Here is a 23,309-nt window from a genome sequence, read left to right as displayed (position 1 = left end):
GGGGGAGGAGACAGTCGGGGGAGGAGTCAGAGGGTGCGAATCACCCAAAAAATGACCGTCATTTTGGACATGTTTGGTGGGGTGCTTCCCACAGGCTTTTTGGGTGAGATCCAGAACTGGATTCACCCACACTTAATCATTTTTTGGAGCTTGGGACGTTTCACCCGGTCTAGCCCATACATAAAGAGCATGATTCTTCGCCCCTGTTATGCTCTCGCTCAAGCGAAACGAGGCCGGTGAATAGCGGGAGAGGCCAAAAACAAGAACTGCTCCAGGCGCCCAACAGTTTACGTTACAACCGGCCAGTTCCTGTAGGCGGAAGCAGGATCTCACCGCAGTGGGGCGAGAAACCAAATATCACCACTTAAGCCCTATTTCCACACAATTAATAGGAGCCACCCCATATCCAATGGCCTCGCATCATTCATTTGCCTCTCCAGCAAGTGGTCACACTGGCGCCAATTCGGACGTGAACCTGGCGCAATGGTTTCTGCGGGGAGCCAAGGAGGTGAGTAGCCATCTTTGCCCACAGGCAACCAGCCCAATGGTTTTGGGCTTACCACCCCAGCGCTCGGCGGGGTTAGGGGACCCTCAACTGGGGGTGAGGGACCCTCTGCAGAGGTGGGTCACCATGACAGGGGGGGGGGGGGAGGCGCTGTGGGGGGCAACTGAGGGCAACCACATGTGACACCGCCATGCCAATCCCTGCCAGCCAATGGCGGGCCACCGTAAAACATGCTGCGGGAGCATGTGTATCCGTTCCGGGTCAACCCTTATCCCTGCCCATCTTCCCACCAACCACCCATAACCTCCACCGACTGCCGAGGCCTCTGGCCGTGTGGCTGAAGGCTATTGCTAACTGGTAATTGGCAATTGTGGTTAAGTGAGCACTTCACACAACCCAAGTGGATTCCCGTGGCTGGGCTGGCCATGTAGCATGTGGGAGTCATTGCTTAGTATCCCAATCAGAGCTTGATGCCTGAACACTGCGGGTGGCAACACCGCACACGCAGAAGCCGAAATCCGAACACTTAGGGGATGGGACACAGCTCCGGAGACATGTTCACGGCCGGAGGGTGGGTGAGTGCTACGGGGAAGAGAAGATGTATGGAGAGGTGGGCCAAGTATTTGGAGGTCGGGCAACATTGTGGAAGAAAGTGACAGGGGCATCATACAGTTTGTGCACAAGGGTGTTTACCGTGTTTTACAATTCCCCGCCCCCTAACCCCCTCAACCCTACTTATACCCCCCCTCCCCCACCCCCTTCCCTCGGTGCCCTCAGTAATCCTTGATGTTTCGCCTTCCTAGCTCCACCGCTAGTTCTAGGTGTGTCCCCAGGATGCACATCTGGGGTGGAGGCAGCTAGTTGTTTAGCTCATCCCGTGGCCTTCGGTGCCCCTTGCCAGCGTCCTCTGGGGGCTCTGGGGCCGGAGGGCCCCGGCACACTTGTCGGCAGCACATGCACAGCCATTCAGCTCCATGGGATGGGTCCGGGTTGCCACCCAGCACCCCCTCTTCCCAGTTGGTATCCATAGGGCCCTGGAGTCCACCTTGGGATGGAGGGGCAGCTGGTTCAAGCCCACGGCTATCCCTGAATCACCTGGCTCGGCCAGCTCTGGTGGTTCCCCTTGGTCCACACCATCATGTCGACGCTCTTGGTAATGCTCCTCAGTGACTGGGACATAGACCATAGAACATAGAATTTACAGTGCAGAAGGAGGCCATTCGGCCCATCGAGTCTGCACCGGCTGTTGCAAAGAGCACCCTACTCAAGCCCACGTATCTACCCTATCCCCATAACCCCACTTAACCTTTTTGGACACGAAGAGCAATTTAGCATGGCCAATCCACCTAACCCACACATCTTTGGACTGTGGGAGGAAACCGGATCACCCCGAGGAAACCCACACAGACACGGGGAGAACATGCAGACTCAGGTCTAATGCAGGTAGGGAATATACAGTGAATGGTAGATCCCTCAAGAGTATTGAAATTCAAAGAGATCTAGGAGTACAGGTCCACAGGTCATTGAAAGGGGCAACACAGGTGGAGAAGGTAGTCAAGAAGACATACGGCATACTTGCCTTCATTGGCCGGGGCATTGAGTATAAGAATTGGCAAGTCATGTTGCAGCTGTATAGAACCTTAGTTAGGCCACACTTGGAGTATAGTGTTCAATTCTGGTCGCCACACTACCAGAAGGATGTGGAGGCTTTAGAGAGAGTGCAGAAGAGATTTACCAGAATGTTGCCTGGTATGGAGGGCATTAGCTATGAGGAGCGGTTGAATAAACTCGGTTTGTTCTCACTGGAACGAAGGAGGTTGAGGGGAGACCTGATAGAGGTGTACAAAACTATGAGGGGCATAGACAGAGTGGATAGTCAGAGGCTTTTCCCCAGGGTAGAGGGGTCAATTACTAGGGGGCATAGGTTTAAGGTGAGAGGGGCAAGGTTTAGAGCAGATGTACGAGGCAAGTTTTTTACGCAGAGGGTAGTGGGTGCCTGGAACTCGCTACCGAAGGAGGTGGTGGAAGCAGGGACGATAGTGACATTTAAGGGGCATCTTGACAAATACATGAATAGGCTGGGAATAGAGGGATACAAACCCAGGAAGTGTAGAAGATTGTAGTTTAGTCGGGCAGCATGGTTGACACGGGCATGGAGGGCCGAAGGGCCTGTTCCTGTGCTGTACATTTCTTTGTTCTTTGTTCTTTGTTTGTTCAGCACAGACAGTGACCCAGCCGGGAATCGAACCTGCGACCCTGGAGCTGTGAAGCAACTGTGCTAACCACTATGCTACCGTGCTGACATGCTCTGCAGGGCCTCAGCAATGCCCACCTGTGACTGGGACAAGCTCCACAGCACCTTGGCCATTCCCACCTGAGAACGGGACATGCCCCGCAGAACCTCATCAAGGTCAGGCTGGTACTCCGTCACATCCCCCATCGAGTCGGACATTCTGCCAAGGCCCTCAGCAATGGCCATCACTGAATGTGCCACGCCTTGGACACCTTCACTAATGGTGTCGGGCGTGCACCAGGATGTCCACTGAAGCTGCCACCCGAGCAGTGTTAGCCTCGGTGCCACGCATTGCCTGTGACTTCTCCTGCACCTGTAGCCTCTGGGACTCCCCCAATCGGCCGTGGATTTGTTGGAGTGTTGCTGACACCTCCCTCTGAATGTCCTGACTGCTCCCTATCAGCTCCAGGAATATCTCTTCCATAGGCTGAGCATCAGTCTGGAACCAAGCTGGATCCTGGGATCCAGCAGACCCCTGACAGCTGTCTCACCTGGGAGTTCCTGCCTCCACCTGATGTGCAACAACAGCTGTGTGGTGCTCACAAGATGGTGCCCCAGAAGCCTGACCACTAATATTTCCCACCGAGGTGCGTGTATCTGCGCTGGTGGAGGGTGGGGATGACAGCTGTGATGCCTCCATTATGTCTTCCTCAGAGCTCCCCTGCAAGGTGGTCTCCTGGGAGACTGGAGAGGGGGCCACCCAGGGTGGGCTGGCGCCGTCGGCTGGAGGACCTGTGGGAGAATGAACATGTGGTCAGTGGGAGGGATAGGTCGTCAGTATGGCAATAACAACTCACGTTTGACAGGTCCTCCAGGTGGGGCCTCACCTGTGCGGCACCAGCCGACCTCCACGTGGGTGATCGCCCTGTCCACGGCCACCACAGTCCCCTCTAGGCTCCGCTCCTCGAAGGAGGTGAGGTTTCCTATGTCCGGCACACCTACACCAGTCTGGATGCTCTCCCGGCGATTTAGGGAGAGCTTTTCCTGTGGAGACACAGAGAGAGCAACGTTAGCCATATGCATGGTACACGGTAGTGGGAGGGAGGATGTGAAGGAAGGGTTGGGGGTTGAATGGAGAGGGGGGCTGAAAGGAGGGCTGCGGGGTGTTTAAGGGAGGAGGGTGAAGGGAGGATTGGGGATCACATGGCGAGTTGGGGAGGTGAATGCATGCATGGAGGTGGAACGGTGTCAGGATGGAGGGTGTTTTTGTCTGTTCACTCAAGCTGCCCGGTGTAGGTCGTTCACCTATTATCACCACTGGAGGCCAATCCTCCTGGTCACGCTCCTGGAGCTTACAGCCGCTGTCACAACATCCCAGGCCATGCTGGCTGCCCTTTGTCTGACCGTCCGGGACCCTCAGGGGGGCCAGGACATCTCTCCTGGCCTCCACTGTGGCTAGGAACCTCCCAGGTCTGCATCCCCGAACCTTGGGCCGTTCTCCTGGGCACTATTTTTGCGAGTTGGCTGAGGTTGGCTGAGCAAGTGCTGTTTAAGTGCTGCTCGACCTTGTTAGCAGGGGGCTGGTGAATACGGTGAGGGTGAATTGGCTGCCGAGCCTTGATTTGTGGTGAGAAGCCCGTACGGCCTCATTAAGTGGACCAATTAATGTTGCATAGAGCTGCAGGCCTCACTGGGCCAAGCTCATGGCAGTTCCCGTTCGCTACGACACTTTGAAATCTTCCCGGAGAATCATGCCCAGGGGTTTTTTTCTGTGGTGGGGAACTAAACCTGCCAGTGAGACTGGCTCATTAGAGATTGGGGCACCATTTTGAAAGGGTACCCTGATCTCAAAGTGAGCTTGAGGGTCCCCCACAACCCACACCATGGACAATGCCACCTCCGCCACCAGACATGGACATCACCCCACTCCCCACCACATAAGCACACCCCGCTATAGTATTGCTGAGTGCCTCCCCCTCACCCCCCCCAACTTTTATGACAGCCCTTCATACGCCAACCTTCACCCCCCCCCCTTTAATAGCATGACTTTCTTCAGACCTTGGCCCTTGGTAGTGCCAACCTGGCACCCTGGCACTGCCAGCCTAGCATCCAGACAGTGCTGCTGACACTGTTGAAGTGCCAACCAGGTTGGTACAGCAAGGGTGCCAGGGGAGTGCAAGCGTACTGCTCTGCATTGGCCCCGACCACTTGGGGGCTCCAATGGCCTCCAAGACCCGCTTGTGGAGACCAGTACTAATCGGCGCCCAGGTGAGACTTCGCCAGTGGAGCCCGTAACTCCCAGCAACTGGGAGAATGCGGCCTCAACCTTGGCCACGCATATTTAAATGAACCATTAGCGTGCAGTTTCGTGCCCGGTGCAAAGCCCGATTTGGGCTTCTCCCGTGATGCTCCTGGCGAAACGAGATTGGGACCGGGCACAATGCGGTTGGAAAATTGCACCAAGAGATGAAATTCGTCAGGATAGGAGTTTTTTTAATTTTAGAGTGCCCAATTCAGTTTTTCTAATTTAGGGGCAATTTAGCAGAACCTGGGTCGAACCTGGGATGCAGCAGAGCTAACCACTGCAGTACCTAGCTGCCCTTAGGACTGGAGTTGATTGAATCATAGAATGGGTGCAGCACAGAAGAAGGCTATTCAACCAATTGGGCGGGATTTTCTACACGCTTCCACAGAGTGTTTTATGGTGGTGGAGGTGGCCCGGCCATTGGCTGGCAGTGGGGTCTTCCAGTCGCACCACTGTCAGTGGGGTTTCCAGTTGATTGCACCCTCCGCCGGCAGGGACCCTGTAGCGGGGTCTCGCCGTCAACAGGGCCTGATGACCCTGCTGGAAAATCCCACACTGTGAGTCCATGCCGGCTCACCGCGAAATAAATTAACTAGTCCCACTCGCAGACACATTTCCGGTAGCCCTGCAATTTTATTCACTTTAGGTACTCATCCTATTCTATCTTCAATGCCACAATTGAATCTGTCTCCACCACGCTCTCCTGCAGTGTATCCCAAACCCCACATATTGCCAACTGAATGGTGGAACAGCCTCAAAGAGCAGAATGGCCAACTTTTGTTCCTTCTATTCTGACCACAGACAGTTTGCAATTTCAAATCCCATGAGCAATCTAACCAATGCCCCTTCTCATTCTTCCTCCCACAATGTATCACTTCACAATTCTCGGCATTAATATTCATTTGTCAGTTGTTCATCCATTTCACCAGCCTATCTATGTCCTCTTTGAGCCTGTCACTACCTTCCCCACAACATCCAAGTCTAAGTCATTAATATGGTTTAAAAAAGGAATGGTCCGAGTAGCAATCCCTGAGGAACCCCACTGAACACTGTCCTCTAGTCTGAAAAATAACCATAATTCTCTTTCATGTCACTCAGCTAACTTTGCATCCTTACTATCACTGTCCCTATATTCCATGGGCTTTGAGTTTGCTGATAAGCCTATTATCTGACCCTTCATCAAACTGTTTTTGGAAATTAACAGGCAGAGGTTGTGTGGCCAGCCAGGCACAAAGGAGAGCTACAAACATGTGAGCTGGAGGATGCAGGTAATCAGCACACAGATGTGATCACAAAAAGAAAGCAGACACAGACAGAAAGAGGAACACAATTCGTGGGAGGAGAGGCCAGAAAAACTCGACAAAATGGTTGGCTTTCTGTTTGGCAGTAAGAAAAATAGAATTTAAGAAGCTCTTGCAGAAGAAATGTATGAACAATTTAAAAGGGACTGAAACCTAAAAGGTTCAGGATTGTGAAAGAGCTGAGTTTATATCAGATGACCAGATTGGTAACTGGGTGCTGTTGGTTGGTCAGTTGAAAAGGAACTCTGGAAAGTTCTCCTCCAAGTCACTCACCACCCTGACTTGGAAATACATCGCCGTTCCTTCACTGTCACTGGGGAAACATCCTAGAACTCCCTCCCTAACAGCACAGTGGGTGTACCTACACCTCAGGGACAGCAGCGGTTCAAGAAGGCAACTCACCACCACCTTATGAACGGCCACTAGGGATGGATAATAAATGCAGGCCTAACCAGTGACACCCACATCCCATAAATGAATTTTAAGAAAACTTTCCTACAAATGACCAGATTTATTTAATTTAATGACTTACTATAACTGGGTTTAAAGTCTCAATCTCTGGAATGCTCGTCTATTAGCAGAACCACTAGACTCCAGTAACTCGTGTTCAAATTGTGAAGTGGGATTCTCTATATCCAGCTAACCAGGCAGATAATTCTTCAATTTGACATCGCCTCCAAAATGCACCACCTCCAACAATGCAGTCCTTTGGTTTTGCGTTAAAGTAACAGCTTCGATTATGTACTCAAACTAAAGCAGATGCAGAAGCAGAAGGTTTCAGATTAGGTTCTGAATTATCACTCAGATGCAACAGTTCTACTACTGATCAAAACTAACACATGTACATCAGTCATAGGGACTTAACATGTCAAATCTTCCTGAGCACTCTGTAACATTGTCTGACATTTTATTGGTGTGAACGGCATCTACTTTCACCATAATTGCCAAATCAATATGTCATGATTATTTAGATTTCATAAAAGAGAACTACCAATTGAATTTTGCAAATTCATGCCCCTCTTTATGAATTAATAACAGTAATAAATTATTTCCTATCTGAACCTAAGTTTAAGGTGTGCCTATGAAGCAAAATCGCTGATAAGCTGCAGTACTATGATATAATTTTATGTGTTTATTTGCAGGATATTCGTAACATAGGAGTGATGAGCACGTCATGGAGTTTGATCTCTTAGATAAACCAAACCAGTTTCAGTTTATTCTGTTAATTTTATAGTTCAACAAGGACAAGGTCATTCAAGGAACTTTAAATGCCATTGATGTCTTACGTTATAACCATGGGAACATTGAACTTTTACCATTGTTTGAACCCCATGACATGTATTTGGGTTTCCCAACAACATTTTTTTGCAAAGAATGAAGTTCTACTGTAGTAGTGTCCAGGAAAACATTCAACTGCAATCATATAACATTTTTTTAAACTTGGAAACTGCTATTTTTTCACATTTCTAAAGTATAATACTCTCATCACCTTTTGTTCAGGACTTCTTTAGATTTTTAGAATTAGATTTAGATTTACTGTCACATGCACCGATGTACAGTGAAAATATTGTTCTGAGTCCAGTCCAGGCAGATTGTTCTATACATGAAAAACGTAGCACATACGATACATGCACAATGTAAATACGTAGACATAGACATCGGGTGAAGCATACGGAGTATAGTGCTTTCTATGCTACTATGGGGCAGCACGGTAGCATTGTGGATAGCACAATTGCTTCACAGATCCAGGGTCCCAGGTTAGATTCCGGCTTGGGTCACTGTCAGTGCGGAGTCTGCACATCCTCCCCGTGTGTGCGTGGGTTTCCTCCGGGTGCTCCGGTTTCCTCCCACAGTCCAAAGATGTGCAGGTTAAGTGGATTGGCCATGATAAATTAGCCTTAGTGTCTAAAATTGCCCTTAGTGTTGGGTGGGTTATTGGGTTATGGGGATAGGGTGGAGGTGTTGACCTTGGGTAGGATGCTCTTTCCAGGAGCCGGTGCAGACTCGATGGGCCGAATGGCCTCCTTCTGCACTGTAAATTCTAAATTATGATAACTCTATGATAACTCTACTAAAGATGCATAGAGGGATATCAGTTCAGTGCATAGGAGGGCCATTCAGGAGTCTGGTACATGCACAATGTAAATACGTAGACATAGACATCGGGTGAAGCACACGGAGTATAGTGCTACTAAAGATGCATAGAGGGATATCAGTTCAGTCCATAGGAGGGCCATTCAGGAGTCTGGTAACAGTGGGAAAGAAGCTGTTTTTAAATCTGTTAGTGTGTATTCTCAGATCTTTGTATCTTCTGCCTGATGGAAGAGGTTGGAAGAGAGAATAACCTGGGAGTGAGGGGTCTTTGATTATGCTGCCCACTTTCCCAAGGCAGTGGGAGGTGTAGGAATAGTTAGCGGATGGGAGGCAGGTGGGCGTGGTGGACTAGGCTATGTTCACGATTCTCTGTAGTTTCTTACGGTCTTGGGCTGAGCAGTTGCCATACCAAGCTGTGATGCAGCCAGATAGGATGCTTTCTTTGCTGCATCTGTAAAAATTGGTCAGAGTCAATGTGGACATTTTGAATTTCCTTAGTTTCCTGAGGAAGTATAGGTGCTGTTGTGCTTTCTTGGTGGTAGCATCCTTCTGTCCTTTTTCATCATTCCAGGAGGAAAGAGGATTGTTGTTCTCTGCTTTTGATATGGCTCCTTTACATCCAGTCAGTAGCAGGCGAGTGAGAGCAACCTAACAATGTCACTGTCCTAAAGCCTCTCTTTGTTGGCAAGTGCCAAGCCCTCACTTCAGTGTTCCAGGGTGGCATATCTGGGAATGCAAAATTTTTTGATATGAATTTCAGAACAGAGACCAGCACATTACCTAGTCAGAATATTAAACGGCTGACTGTTTGCTGGTTTGGGAGATAAGTTGTTCTCCCCTCCGTAACTGAATGTATCAAGTCTTGTTGGGTTTTGTTCTATAGTTGCCAGCCACTGTCCAGTACTTTGTGCAAATAATGAAGGGTCTGGACAGAATAGGTAGAGCAAAATTATTTTCATTGTTAGAAGGATGAAGAACCAGTGGACATTGATTTAAAGCGATCGGCAAAAGAATCAATGATGCCATGAGGAAAAACTTTGTTATGCAAAAACGATTTGCGATCTGGAGTGTGCTGCCTGAGAGTGCGGTGGAGGCAGCTTCAATTTAGGCTTTCAGAAGAGAATTGGATCATTATCTGAAGGGGAAAAGTTAAAGGGCTATGAGAAAAGGCGGGAGAATGGCTCTAATGTAAAGCTTTCCTGGTGTCGAGGTAGTCAGTGTTCCTGAATTTTGTAGAAATATTTTGCATGTTTGTTGTGTCACCTGCATGCAGCAACAATCTGCTCAAGCCTCTAATGATCCATTGGCCCCCAAATTCCTGAGGTTATGATCCCAGTGGTTATGGAGAGGTTGTGTTCAGTGCTGACCTGCCAACAGTAAATCACATCGCATTCATATGGGGAGGCAGGAACATGCAGCATTTTGGACACACCTTCAGTGCTCGCCTGCCTATGCCTGTCTGAAACTCATATGTGAATGCAAGCACCATCTCCACTCCATAGTCCCGCACAATCCCTTACCAACCCTGGTAATGATCCTATCAGCTGCTAAAGCATGGGGGTCAATTGTGGATTTTTAAATTTTAAAACTACCAGGAGTCTACGTCTGATACTTGCCTGGCACAGGTGTCTATTATGTTCCTATGGAGCTCAGTGTTCTTCCACCCTTGGAGTACTAGACACCACTGTTGTATTGGATTCCATTGGGGGCAGCACGGTGGTGCAGTGGTTACCACTGCTGCCTCATGGCGCCGAGGTCCCAGGTTCGATCCCAGCTCTGGGTCACTTTCCGTGTGAAGTTTGCACATTCTCCCTATGTTTGTGTGGATATGCAGGGTAGGTAGACACGGGTACGCTAACCTGCCCCTTAACTGGGGAAAAAATGAATTAGGTACTCTAAATTTATTTTTTTTAAATATTGGATTCCATTGGAGCACTAAAGGAGGGAATAGATGACAGGTTCATAATACAAGTGGGAGCAGGGTGAATATAGGACGTTTAGAGGGGAAGTGAAAAAGGAAAAACAAGAGGCAAGGGAGAGTATGAGAAGAGACTGGCAGCTAACATGACAACAAATCTAAAATTCTTCTATATAAATAGTAACAGGATGGGGGTGAGGTCAATTATGGATCAAAAAGGGGATCTACACCTCAAAGCTGAAGGAATGACTGAGGTACTAAGTGAGTAATTTGCATCTGCCTTTTCCAAGGAAGAAGTTGTTGCCAAAATAATAATGAAAGAGGAGGTCATTGAGATGCTAGATGAACTAAAAATTGATAAAGGGGAGGTTTCAGAAGGCTGGCAATATTTGAAATGGATAAATCACCAGGACCGGATGGGATGCTTAGGAAAGTAAGGGTGGTAAGTGAGCGAGATGGTGCCAAAGAGGTATGTCACTGGACAAGTAATCCAAAGGTCTGTTCCAATGCTCTGGGCACATGGGTTCAAACCCCACCACAACAGCTGGTGAAATTGAAATTCAATGAATAAAATCTGGAATTGAAAGCTAGCCACATTAATTGTGACTATGACGCTCTTATTGATTGTTATAAAAAACAGTTCTGGTTCACTAAATCTGCTATTGTTACTTGGTCTGGGCTACATGTGGCTGCAGATTCACAACAATGTGGTGGACTGCCCTCTGAAATAGCTTAGTATGCCAATCAGTACAAGGGCAATTAGGGACGGGCAACAGATGCTGGCCTTCCAGATCCCATGAAGGAATAAAAAACAATTGCACCATAATTTTTCATTTCTCCTTCTACACAGGAGTGGTGCAAATGGACCGAGAATTTGCAAGTATTTGCTTTGTTCAAAAAATGGTGCAGGATAAGCCCAGCATTAACAAACCCATTGGTTTAACCTTGGTGGTGGGAAAGTTTTTCGCAATGATAATCCAGGATAAAATTACCAGTCACTTGGACAATTAGAGCTAGCATAGATTTATTAAAGGCAAATAATGTTCAACAAATTTGTCTGAGATCTTCGATGGGGTAACAGAAAGGGTTGATGAAGGTAATATGTTTGATGTGGTGTGCATGGCCTAGAGGGCATAGCCTGAAACTAAGGGGGAGCAGATATAGGACGAAATTGAGGAGGAGCTTCTTCATCCAATGTATTGTAAATCTGTGGAATTCCCCGCAAAGAGTTATGGTGACCGGGCGGGTAAGTGGAGCTGAGTCCACAAAAAGATCAGCCGAGATCACATTGAAAGGCGGTGCAGGCTCAAGGGGCCAGATGGCCTACTCCTGCTCCTAGCCCTTATGTTCTTTTATAATAATGTTTGAAATACGGCAAGTTTTAAACATCAGAACCTACATAAATTAAAAGCAAATGATACTTCAAATAAAAAGATCAATTTCACTTTAAATAGTAGATACAACAATGGTATATCATATCCAACCACAAGTGCACACATTACTCCCCACACAAATGTGACAACTTGTACAATCTCACAGTCTTTCCAATTCAATTTATTTGGTCTTTGAGGAACATTCATCAGCAGGTGTCTTTTATCCAAGGACCCCAGATAAGGTTAGCACTGACACGATGCATGTCTACCAAACGCTTGGGTCACATAAGTATCGATGGCATTTCCAGCGTTCCTTTTCAACCGATCAAGTGACAACACCCAGTTCATAATCTGGTCTACTGATACAAACTCTTAGCTCTTTCACATGGCTGAGCTATTTGCACCACTTTTTAGGATTCAGTCCCTTTCAGGTCATTCGCACATCACTTAATTAAGAGTTTCCAGAGTTCTATTTTTCTTCTTATGGCAAAACAAAAAAGCAACATTTTGGTAGAGCTTTGCTGGCTTCTCCTCACACAAATTTTGAAGGGATGCCAGTTAATCCGTGTACCAGGGCCCGAAGGAACTAACAAAAGGTAATAATCTACTTAAGCAGCAATCTAATTGTTCCAGGTATGCCTATCCTCAATAAAATTGGCATTAAATTAATATAAATAATCACCTTATCCTTCAAAACAAAGTAGTCTTGTTTTCACACATAGAAACATACATAGAAAATATAAGCAGGCCATTCAGCCCTTTGAACCTGCTCCGTCATTCATTTGATCATGGTTGATCATCAAGTTCAATACCCTGATCCTGTTTCCCCCATGTCCCTTGATGCCTTTAGTCCCAAGAGCTATATCTAATTCCTTCTTGAAATTGCACAATATTTTCGCCTCAACTACTTTTTGTGATAGAGAATTCCACAGATTCACCACTCTGGGTGAAAATAATCTCTCCTCACCTCAGTCCTTAAAGGTTCATCCCTTATCCTCAAACTATGACCCCTAGTTCTGGACTCACCCACCATCGGGAAGATTCTTTCTGAATCTACTCTGTCTAATCTCGTTTTAAGTTTCTATGAAATCCCCTCTCACTCTTCTAAATGCCAATGAATATATTCCTAACCGATTTAGTCTCTCCTTATTTGGCAGCCCCACCATCACAGAAATCAGCCTGGGAAACCTTTGCTGCACTCCCTCCATAGCAAGAACACTCTTCCTCAGATAAGGACATAAAAACTGCACACAATATTCCAGGTGTGGCCTCACCAATGATCTATACAATTGCCGTAAAACATCCCTATTCCTATACTCAAATCCTCTCGCGATGAAGGCCAACATATCATTTGCCTTCTTTACTATCTGCTGCACCTGCGCACTTACTTTCAGCGACTAATGCACGAGATACTAAGGTCTCACTGAATATCCACCTCTCTCAATATACACCCATTCAAATAATAATCTGCCTACCTATTTTTGGTACCAAAGTATATAACCTCACATTTATCCACATTATACTGCATCTGCCATGCATATGCCCACTTACTCAGCCTGTCTAAATCCCACTGACATCAAGATCACACTCCTTTATGCATATCTACTACAGTGCTAAGTCAGATAGACTAAAAATAAACACTGTAGCACAGAGCCACTTATTCATAATGCACCACAAGCCATCAACAGCAGTAGAATTGTAATCATCACAATCTGTAATGTAATGGCCTATTACATTTCTTACTTCTCCATCACCAGCAAAGAGGGAGATCAACCCAGGTTTGGTATGGAAATGTAGAAGGGTATGCCAAGAACAGCATCAGGCACACCTTACTTAGGAACTTGGATTTAAGAGCAGAAGTAGGCAATTCGGTCCTTCACGCCTGCTCCATCATTCAATCAAATGATGGATGATCTCTTCTTGGGATCAAATCCACCTCCCTACCTGTCCCCTCTCCCTCTAACCCATTTTTAAAATCAGAAATATATCCATCTCCTTCTTGAAACCATTTAATGACTCAGACTTCACTGCACTATGGGACAGCGAGTCCCACAAATTCACCACCCTCTGCGAGAAGTAGTTCCTCCTCATCTCAGTTCTAAATCTACCACCTCTCAACCTATATCTGTGACCTCTCATTCTAAATGCCCCACAAGGGGGATCATTTGATCAAGTTTACGTTATCAATCCTTTTTAGTATCTGATAAACCTCGATCAGATCCCCTCTCATCCTTCTAAATTCCAGCGCGTATAAGCACAAACTGTTTAATCTCTCCTCAAACGTCAACCCTTTCATCCCCAGAATTCCCTGAGAATAAGGCACACACCTAGTCAAGCTACACAAAGGGCTATCTGCATATTAAACATCAAAGATAGCAGATTATGGGCAGAGCCAACTGGCCTCATGACCATCTGAGATCAACAGGTTCAACAAAGATTAGAAGTGAAGAATGGGATCTTCCTGGACTTAATTTATGCACTAAATTCCTATTGTGTTATAATAGGAGTAGTTCTTCAGATGTTACAGAGTGCAAAGAGGTGAAGTTCAGTCGCGAAATGTAGTTTACAGCTTTCAGGGACAGGATAACTCTTCCAAAAACCTCATGATGTTCTCAAATAATCACAGTCTGGTCAACAACCTTATCACTTTTAGAAGTGAGCTGGTAATTGGTTATCTACAGTCACTCCTCCTCTTCCATTGAGCTTTTGCCATATTTTTTCTACTCAGTAGGATTTTGTGTGCATCAGCAAAGTAACTAAATTGCTCAAATTTGCTGATGTGACTTTGATACAATAATATGTGAGCTTCATATTTTTATGTACGCACTTTGCTCCGAGATAAAATACGTACTTTCAAGTTCTTAATCATTAGAAGGCAATTGTGCAACAGCAAACATTATTTTTTGGGGATAGTTATTTTGCAAAATAATATATTTATTCAATGTCTGTTTAAGATACCTATTTCTCTTTATTCATTCAAGGAATGTGAGCGGTAGTGGGCTGCCTTTTTGAAATGCTGCAATCCATCTGGTGTAGGTGCACCTATAGTACTATTAGGAAGAGAGGTCCAAAGTTTCAACCCAGCGACAGGAAAGGAATGGCAATATAGGTCCAATAGTCAGGATGATGTGTGACTTGGAGGGGAAGTTGCAGGTGTTGGTGCTTCCATGTGTCTGCTGCGATTTCCTTCTAGGTTGCAGAGGTTGCGGGCTTGGAAAGTGTCAAAGCATGTCAGACATTATCACAGTGCACCTTGCAGTTCCTACAAACTGCTGCTACATGGCAGTTGTGGTGGATGGGGTGTTGATAAAGCAGTTTGCTTTGTCCTGGATAGTGTTGAGCTTCTTAATTATTTTTGGAGTTGGGCTCATCCAGGCAAGTGGAGTATATCCCATCACACTCCTGACTTGTACCTTGTAGATGGCAGACAGGCTTGGGGATTCAGGAGGTGAGTTACTTGCTGTAGGATTTCCTGAATTGACATGGCTGCTTTAGTTAAGTTGCTGATCAACAGTAACCCTCAGGATGTTGATGGTGGGGGATTCAACAATCATAATGTCATTGAATATCAAAGGGAGTAAATTGGATTCTGTCTTGTTGGAGATGGTCATTTCCTTGCATTTGTCAGCCATAACCTGAATGTTTTCCAGGTTTTCTACATGTGGACACAGACTGCTTCAACATCTGAGGAGTTGCGAATGGTGCTGAGCATTGTGCAACTGTAGCAAACATCCCCACTTCTGACCTTAAGTTGGAGGGAATGTTATTGATGAAGCAGCTGAAGATGGTTGGGCCCAAGGAACCCGAACAAAATCCTGCAGTGATATTCTGGAGCTCAAATGATTGGCCTCCAACAATCACAACCATCTGACTTTGTGCAAATATGACTTCAACCGGTGGAGATTTTCCCCCTTATTGTTATGGGCCAGGGTTTAGAGAACCCCAAAGTGTATCATGGAGTTCACCTGACCCACAACTTTTAATAAATTGTGGTATGGGGAGCACATGGCCCACTCTATAGGTGTGGTACAGCAGAAATGGGGAAGTATCTTTTAAAACAAAACAATGTTTATTCTATGAACTCAAGTTAATATTTTTAAAACAAACAGTGAACATCTTAGCAACCAGTAAATCAAATACATCTTCCAAAGAGTACAACACTAAGTAACCTGTATGCTGTCCCTTTACACCCAGAAGACTTAACAAATCTTTAAACAGAAGCACATCAGGGTTTACATTCAATACTGAAAACATTTAAATTTCTGAATTCACCAAATGATCAAGAGATAGTCCTTCATGGCAGAGAGAACAGCAATATAGCTGCTTTGGCTGACTTCAGCTGCAACACACTGCAAAACGAAACCAAAAAGACAGACACACCCAAGCTTTTCTCAAAGTGAAACTAAAAAGCAGAACCAGAGTTCAGCTCCACCCACACTCTGACATCACTGCAGTAACATGAGCAGCTAACCATTTCTTAAAGCGACATTCTCATGACACCTCCCCCCAAGAAAAAAAACCCCATCAACTTCAAGATGGTTTCATTTTTCACCTTTTCACCATCCTTTAAGAAATGCACACAGTAAATATACTTTATCGTTTCAAAAAACAACACACGCAAACAGGTATAATAATATAGTCCATTTTTTTTTCATTCTTCTTCCTCCAACTGAAATTCTTCATGATTGATAGTCTCTTTGAACAAGAAGGTCTCTGCACGATCCGTCCATTCCTCTACGCCTCGACATTTCTCTTTAAAGTCAGATACTTTAGTTCAATCTGATCACAGAGTCCCCTGTAATTCTCCAACACAGGAGCATTGATATTCACAGCTTTCAGGCCGTCAAATGCTTGTTGACACTCCGCTATCCACTGGAATTTGTTACGCTTCTTGAGCAAGAGCATCAGTGGAGCAACCACGCGACAAAAACGTTTCACCAATGATCAATCAAATCCACTCTTGCCAAGAAAGCGCATTATTTCCCTTTGTCTTGAGGGTATCGAAAACTCCTCAAGGAAAGTGACTTGGGCTTTTCCAAATTCACTTTTGGCTAGATTTATCAACAAACCCGCCTCCTGAAGTCGATCGAATAACTCCATCAGGTGTTTTAAATGGTCGTTCCATGTCTGGCTGAAAATTACCAGATTGTCGATGTATACCGCACAATTGGGTAATCCTGAAACAACTTTGTTCGTTTACCGTTGAAATGTGGCTGGGGCGTTTTTCATGCCAAATGGCATAACTTTGAATTGGTATATACCATCTGGAGTCAAAAAAGCTGAAATCTCCTTTGCCCTTCGGATAAAGGTACCTGCCAGTAACCTTTAAGTAAATCCAACCTGGAAATAAAAGCGGACTGTCCCACTTTCTCACTGCAATCCTCCAAACGTGGCATAGTAGGATAGGATAAGAGTCCGTTCTTGTAACTGCATTAACCTTTCTAAAGTCCACACACAACTGTTGGGTACCGTCTGGTTTAGGTACCATCATTATGGGTGAGCTCCATTGGCTGCAACCCTCTTCAATTACACCATTTTTAAGCATACTCTCAATCTCTTTGTTAACCTGTGCCAATTTTAAAGGGATAAGTCTATGTGGATGTTGTTTGATTGGAACAGTATTTCCCATATCTACATCATGTATAGCCATTTTAGTACTTCCCAATTTATCTCCACAAACTTGCCCATGTGATATCAATAACTCAGGTCAGTTTGTTTTTCCTCTGGAAGATAACTCAACAATTTATCCCAATTTTTAAGAACATCCTCGTTATCCAATTTAATTTGAGGTATGTCAAATTCACAGTCATCTGGATTTGGTTCGTCACTTTGTGTCAGAATCATTAAAACCCGCTCTTTTTTCTCTCCTTCCCTTTCAAAGTACCTTTTAAGCATATTCACATGACACACTCGGTGAGTCTTCCTTCTATCTGGTGTTTTTACCACATAATTCACCTCATTTAATTTCCTTTCAATCTGATAAGGTCCACAAAACCTAGCTTTTAAAGGTTCACCCACCACTAGTAACAACACTAAAACTTTATCTCCACTGGCAAAACTACGAACTTTGGATTTCTTGTCCGCTACCCGTTTCATCACATTTTGTCCAACTTTCAAATGTTGTCTAGCCAATTCACCTGCTCTATTTAATCGTTCCCTAAAATTTGACACGTAATCCAATAATGTAATTTCCGATTTCTCACTCACCAATTTTTCCTTAACAATTTAAGTGGTCCTCTTACCTCATCACCAAAAATTAGTTCAAAAGGACTAAATTTGGTTGACTCATTAGGTGCATCCCTAATTGTAAACAGTACGATGGAATTCCTTTATCCCAATCCTCTGGATAATCTTGACAACATTGTCTTTAATGTCTGATGCCACCTTTCTAACGCCCCCTGTGATTCTGGATGGTACGCAGTTGATTTAAATTGTTTATTCCTAAGCTATCCATAACCCCTTTGAATAACTTTGAGGTAAAATTTGATCCTTGGTCCGATTGTATTTATGTGGGTAGTCCATATCTAGTAAAGAGTTTAAGTAACTCCTCCACAATCTTTTTAGCTGTAATATTGCGTACTGGAATGGCCTCTGAAAACCTAGTAGACACATCCATTATAGTCAAAAGATATTGATTCCCACTTTATGTTTTAGGAAGCGGTCCTACGCAATCAATTAGGACCCTTGTAAAAGGTTCCTCAAATGCTGGAATGTGTATTAAGGGCGCTAGTTTTATCACTGCTTCAGGTTTCCCTATCACTTGACATGTGTGACATGTTTGACAAAATTTAACTACATCTTTATGTAGTCCAGGCCAATAAAACTGGAGTTTAGCTTGAGTTTTCTTTATTCCCAAATGACCTCCCACTGGTACCTCATGTGCAATTCACAACACTTCCTTTCTATACCCTACCGGCAATACTACTTGATGAACTTCTGCCCACTTTTCCTCCGCCTACATTTGTAAAGGTCTCCATTTTCTCATCAAGACATTACTTTTACGGTAATAACACTCTGGTATACACTCAGATTCCTCTTTCGTGTATGCTTTCTGATACATCCGCTTTATTTCTATATATTTTTGTTGCAACTCCGCTAATTTTCCTGAACTAAAAATATCCGCCTCATCCTCCACCTGTTCTTGTTCTTTTTCAACCATCTGATCAAAAATCGTTTCTGATAATTGCACTTCAACTTCATCTTCACTCTTTGATTTCTCCTCTTGTCTTAACCTGTGACTTTACGACCTTGTTACTACCCAATCTGGAAAAATCCCAGGATATTCGTCCTTCAACACTTCAGTTGTCTGATTTTCCACTGGTTTATCAACCACAGTCGGCATCACTCCCACTTGCAATCCAGCTATATCATTACCCAAGGTAAATTGTATTCCTGGACAAGATAGTTTCTCTATTACTCCTACTACCACTTCACCACTCTTCACTGGACTTTCCAACCTTACCTTATATAATGGAACAATGCTCCTCTCACCCTGAATTTCACATAATGCCACCTTTTCTGGCAACATTCTTCCCAACATACATAACTCCTAATCTCTTACCATTAAAGATTGACTAGCTCCTGTATCTCTTAAAATTGTGACTTCTTTGCCTACTCCTCCTGGTACACATGAGTAAACTTTACCCACACAAGTAAATTCTTTAAAGAGATCTGGCACCTTCTTATCACTCACCTCTTGATCAGTCTGTACAATCTTTTGCACCTCCTTCGCTTCACTTGGCTTTCCTTTACCACTTTAACAAACCCCACTGCCTTATCCTGTTTTACCACATCAGCCTTCCCAGTGCCTTTCTTTCACCACCAACACTGTGACTTTACATGGCCTAGTTTATTACAGTGAAAACATTTGAAACTTTTCATTTCTTTTCCACCCTCCTGGATTTCTTTATTAATCTGAGGTACACTCTCCTTATTATCTCCCATCAGATCACCTTTACTTTTACCACTTGAGTATACCTCATGTCCCCAGTTTCTATCCCTCACAGGCTGAACCTGATGTCAGAAACCAAGCTTTGATTTATGAACTAATTCATAATCATTTGCCATTTCTGCTGCTAACCTTGCAGTTTTAACCCTCTGCTCTTCCACATGAGTTCTCACTACATCAGGAATTGAATTTTTAAACTCCTCCAAAAGTATAATTTCTCTGAGAGCTTCATACGTTTGGTCTATTTTCAAAGCCCTTATCCACCTATCAAAATTACTCTGTTTGATCCTTTCAAACTCCATGTATGTTTGACCAAATTCTTTCCTTAAATTTCTAAACCTTCGTCTGTAAGCTTCAGGCACTAGTTCATATGCACCTAAGATGGATTTTTTCTCCTCCTCATACGTCCCAGATACCTCTTCTGGTAGTGATGCAAACACTTCACCAGCCCTACCTACCAGCTTTGTTTGAATCAGTAATACGCACACGTCCTGTGGCCATTTCATTTGCTTAGTTACCTTACTCAAATGAAATGAAAAAGGCTTCTTCTCGTCAAACCTTGGCAATTCTTGGACATATTTAAATAGATCCCCACCAGGCCTTCGACTATGACGCTCTTTCTCACTATCATCCAACTGTACATTTCCCTTTACGTCTGCCAATTTTAACTGACTGTCATGTTTCATGGCCATTTTCTGAAGTTCAAACTCTCTCTCTTTATCTTTTTCCCTGATCTGTATCTCCCTTTCATTTTCTTTTTGTTCTGCTAGGGCTATTCTTCCTTTGTTTCTTTCTTCTCTGTCCTTTTCTTTGTCTCTCATTGCACATTCAAGCTGCTTTAATTATTTTTCATGTTCAAGTTACTTAATCTGCAACTGGATCTTTGCCATTTCTAATGAGTCAGACTGTATCTCAGGCAACTTTAAATGCTTAGCCACCACCATAATTACCTCATCTTTTCACATTTTGTCACGTAATGTTAACTGCAATGTTTTTGCCAAATCAAACAGTCTGCTTTTTGTCTCTGTCCGTAAGGTACTGCGTGTGACCGTTTCCACCCCCAAAAACATCTGAGCCTCTGAAAGAGCCATTCTCCACAACACACTCCCCACTTAAACTAAAATACCACACCTGAAAAGCAACCACAATATGCTCACCCCTCACTGTCTTTAAGTTCACTAAACCAATCCAATAAATAGACTTTTACCCTGGACGAGCCCCCAATTGTTATGGGCCATGGTTTATAGAACCCCAAAGTGTATCATGGAGTTCACCTGACCCACAACTTTTAATAGATTGTGGTATGGGGAGCACACGGCCCACTCTACAGGTGTGGTACAGCAGAAATGGAAAAGTATCTTTTAAAACAAAACAATGTTTATTCTATGAACTCAAGTTAACATTTTTAAAAGAAACAGTGAACATTTTAGCAACCAGTAAATCAAATACACCCCCCAAAGAATACAACACTAAGTAACCTGTATCCTGTCCTTTTACACCCAGAAGACTTAACAAACCTTTAAACAGAAGCTCATCAGGGTTTACATTCAATACTGAAAACATTTAAATTTCTGAATTCACCAAATGATCAAGAGATAGTCCTTCATGGCAGAGAGAACAGCAATACAGCTGGTTTGGCTGACTTCAGCTGCAACACACTGCAAAACGAAACCAAAAAGACAGACACACCCAAGCTTTTCTCAAAGCGAAACTAAAAAGCAGAACCAGAGCTCAGCTCCACCCACACTCTGACATCACTGCAGTAACATGAGCAGCTAACCATTTCTTAAAGCGACATTCTCATGACACCATTGACTTTCAGTTTTGCTGGGACCTCCTTGATGCCACACTCAGTCAATTGCTGCCTTGATGTCAAGAGTAGTTACTCTCACCTCACCTTTTGAATTTAGTTCTTACATCCATGTTGATCCAAGACGTTAATGAGGTCTGGAGCCGAGCAGCCCTGACACAACTCAAAGTGAGCATCAGAGAGCAGGTTGTTGCTGAGTAAGTACCACTTGATATCGCTGTCGATGACAGGTCCCATCACGTTGCTGATAAGTGAGAAGAGACTAATGGGGTGGTAATTGGCCAGATTGGATTTGGCCTGCTTTTTGTGGACAGAGCATACGGGACAGTTTTCCACATTTTTGCGTAGATATCAGTGTAGTAGCCGAATTAGAACAACTTGACTAGGGCCGCAGCTAGTTCTGGAGCACAAGTCTTCAATATTAAAGGCAAGATGCTGTCAGGGCCCATAGTATTTACTTTATATAGCGCCTTTCGCTGTTTCTTGATATTAAGTGGAATGAATTGAATTGGCTGGAAATTGGTATCTGTGATCCTGAGGAGCCCAGGAGGAAGCCGAAATAGATCACCCACTTAGCACTTCAGGCTGAAGGTGGTTGCAAATTCACCAGTCTTGACTTTTGCACTGAGCTTCTAGACTCCCCCACTATTGAGAAGGGGATGTTTGTGCCACTTCATCCTCCAGTTGGTTTCTAAATTGTCCACCACCATTCACAACCTGATGTGGTAGGGCTGTAGATCTTTGATCTGACCCATTGGTTGTGGGATCGCTAGTACCGATTATCGCATGCTGCTTCGGCTGTTTAGCATGCACTGTCACTTCACCAGGTTGGCACCTTGTTTATAGGATACGTGTACTGTTTCTGCATGCTCTCCTACAGTCCTCACTGAAACTGGGTTGGTCACCTGCCCTGCTGACAATGGTAGAACGAGGGATATGCCCAGGCCATGAAGTCATAGACAGCGGTGGAGAGCCCAGTTGATAAAACATATCCTGGGCTTTACCAATAGTGGCATAGAGTGCAAAGGCAAGGAGGTTCTGTTAAAAATGTATAAAACATTGGTTCGACCTCAAATGAAGCATTCCCTCCAGTTCTGAGCACCACACTTTAAGAAGGATGTGAGAGCAGTAAAGAGGATGCAGAAAGGTTTCACAAAAATGACTCCAGGGATGAGGCTCTTCAGCTACATAGATAGATTGGAAAGGCAAGGGGCTGTTTCTCTTGGAGAAGAGAAAATTAAAAGAAAATCTTATACAGGTGTTCAAAAGCATGAAGGATCTGGACTAAATAGACAGAGAGAGGAACTGTTGACAGAAGGGTGGAGAACTGGAAGATTGACACAAGAAGCAGAGATAACATGAGGAAAAACTTTTTCATGCAGCACGTGGTTAGCATCTGGAAATCTGCCTAAGAGTTTGGCGGAAGAAAGAAACTGCAGGATTCTCTGGTACGCCAGCTGTGTGCTCCCTGGTGGCGGGCCCTCACCGTTCAGGTCACCTAACCATGGGATTTTCCATTGTAGCCACCTCACACCGCCAGGAAACCCACGGGTGTGGGTGCGCTACCGGCAGGACAGAGAATCCCGTCGACAGAGAATCCCGCCCACTATCTCTCTCCTGCTTGCTGAATTGAAAGAACTGCTCTATTGTTCTGAAAGCAGTGAGTACCTGGCAAATCCTTTGCTGTAAACCTTAAATGATGCTGAGTCTGCAGAGAAGGTAGAGAACCTTGCCAGAGAAACCACCTCAAATCATGAAGGACAAAGTACCAAAACAAAAGCCTGAATTTCAGAAAGACATTGACGAGAAGTATTCCCAGTGC

This window comes from Scyliorhinus torazame, chromosome 8 (genome assembly GCF_047496885.1).
Source record: "Scyliorhinus torazame isolate Kashiwa2021f chromosome 8, sScyTor2.1, whole genome shotgun sequence".
Lineage (NCBI taxonomy): Eukaryota > Metazoa > Chordata > Chondrichthyes > Carcharhiniformes > Scyliorhinidae > Scyliorhinus > Scyliorhinus torazame.
This window is presented reverse-complemented; position numbering follows the sequence as displayed.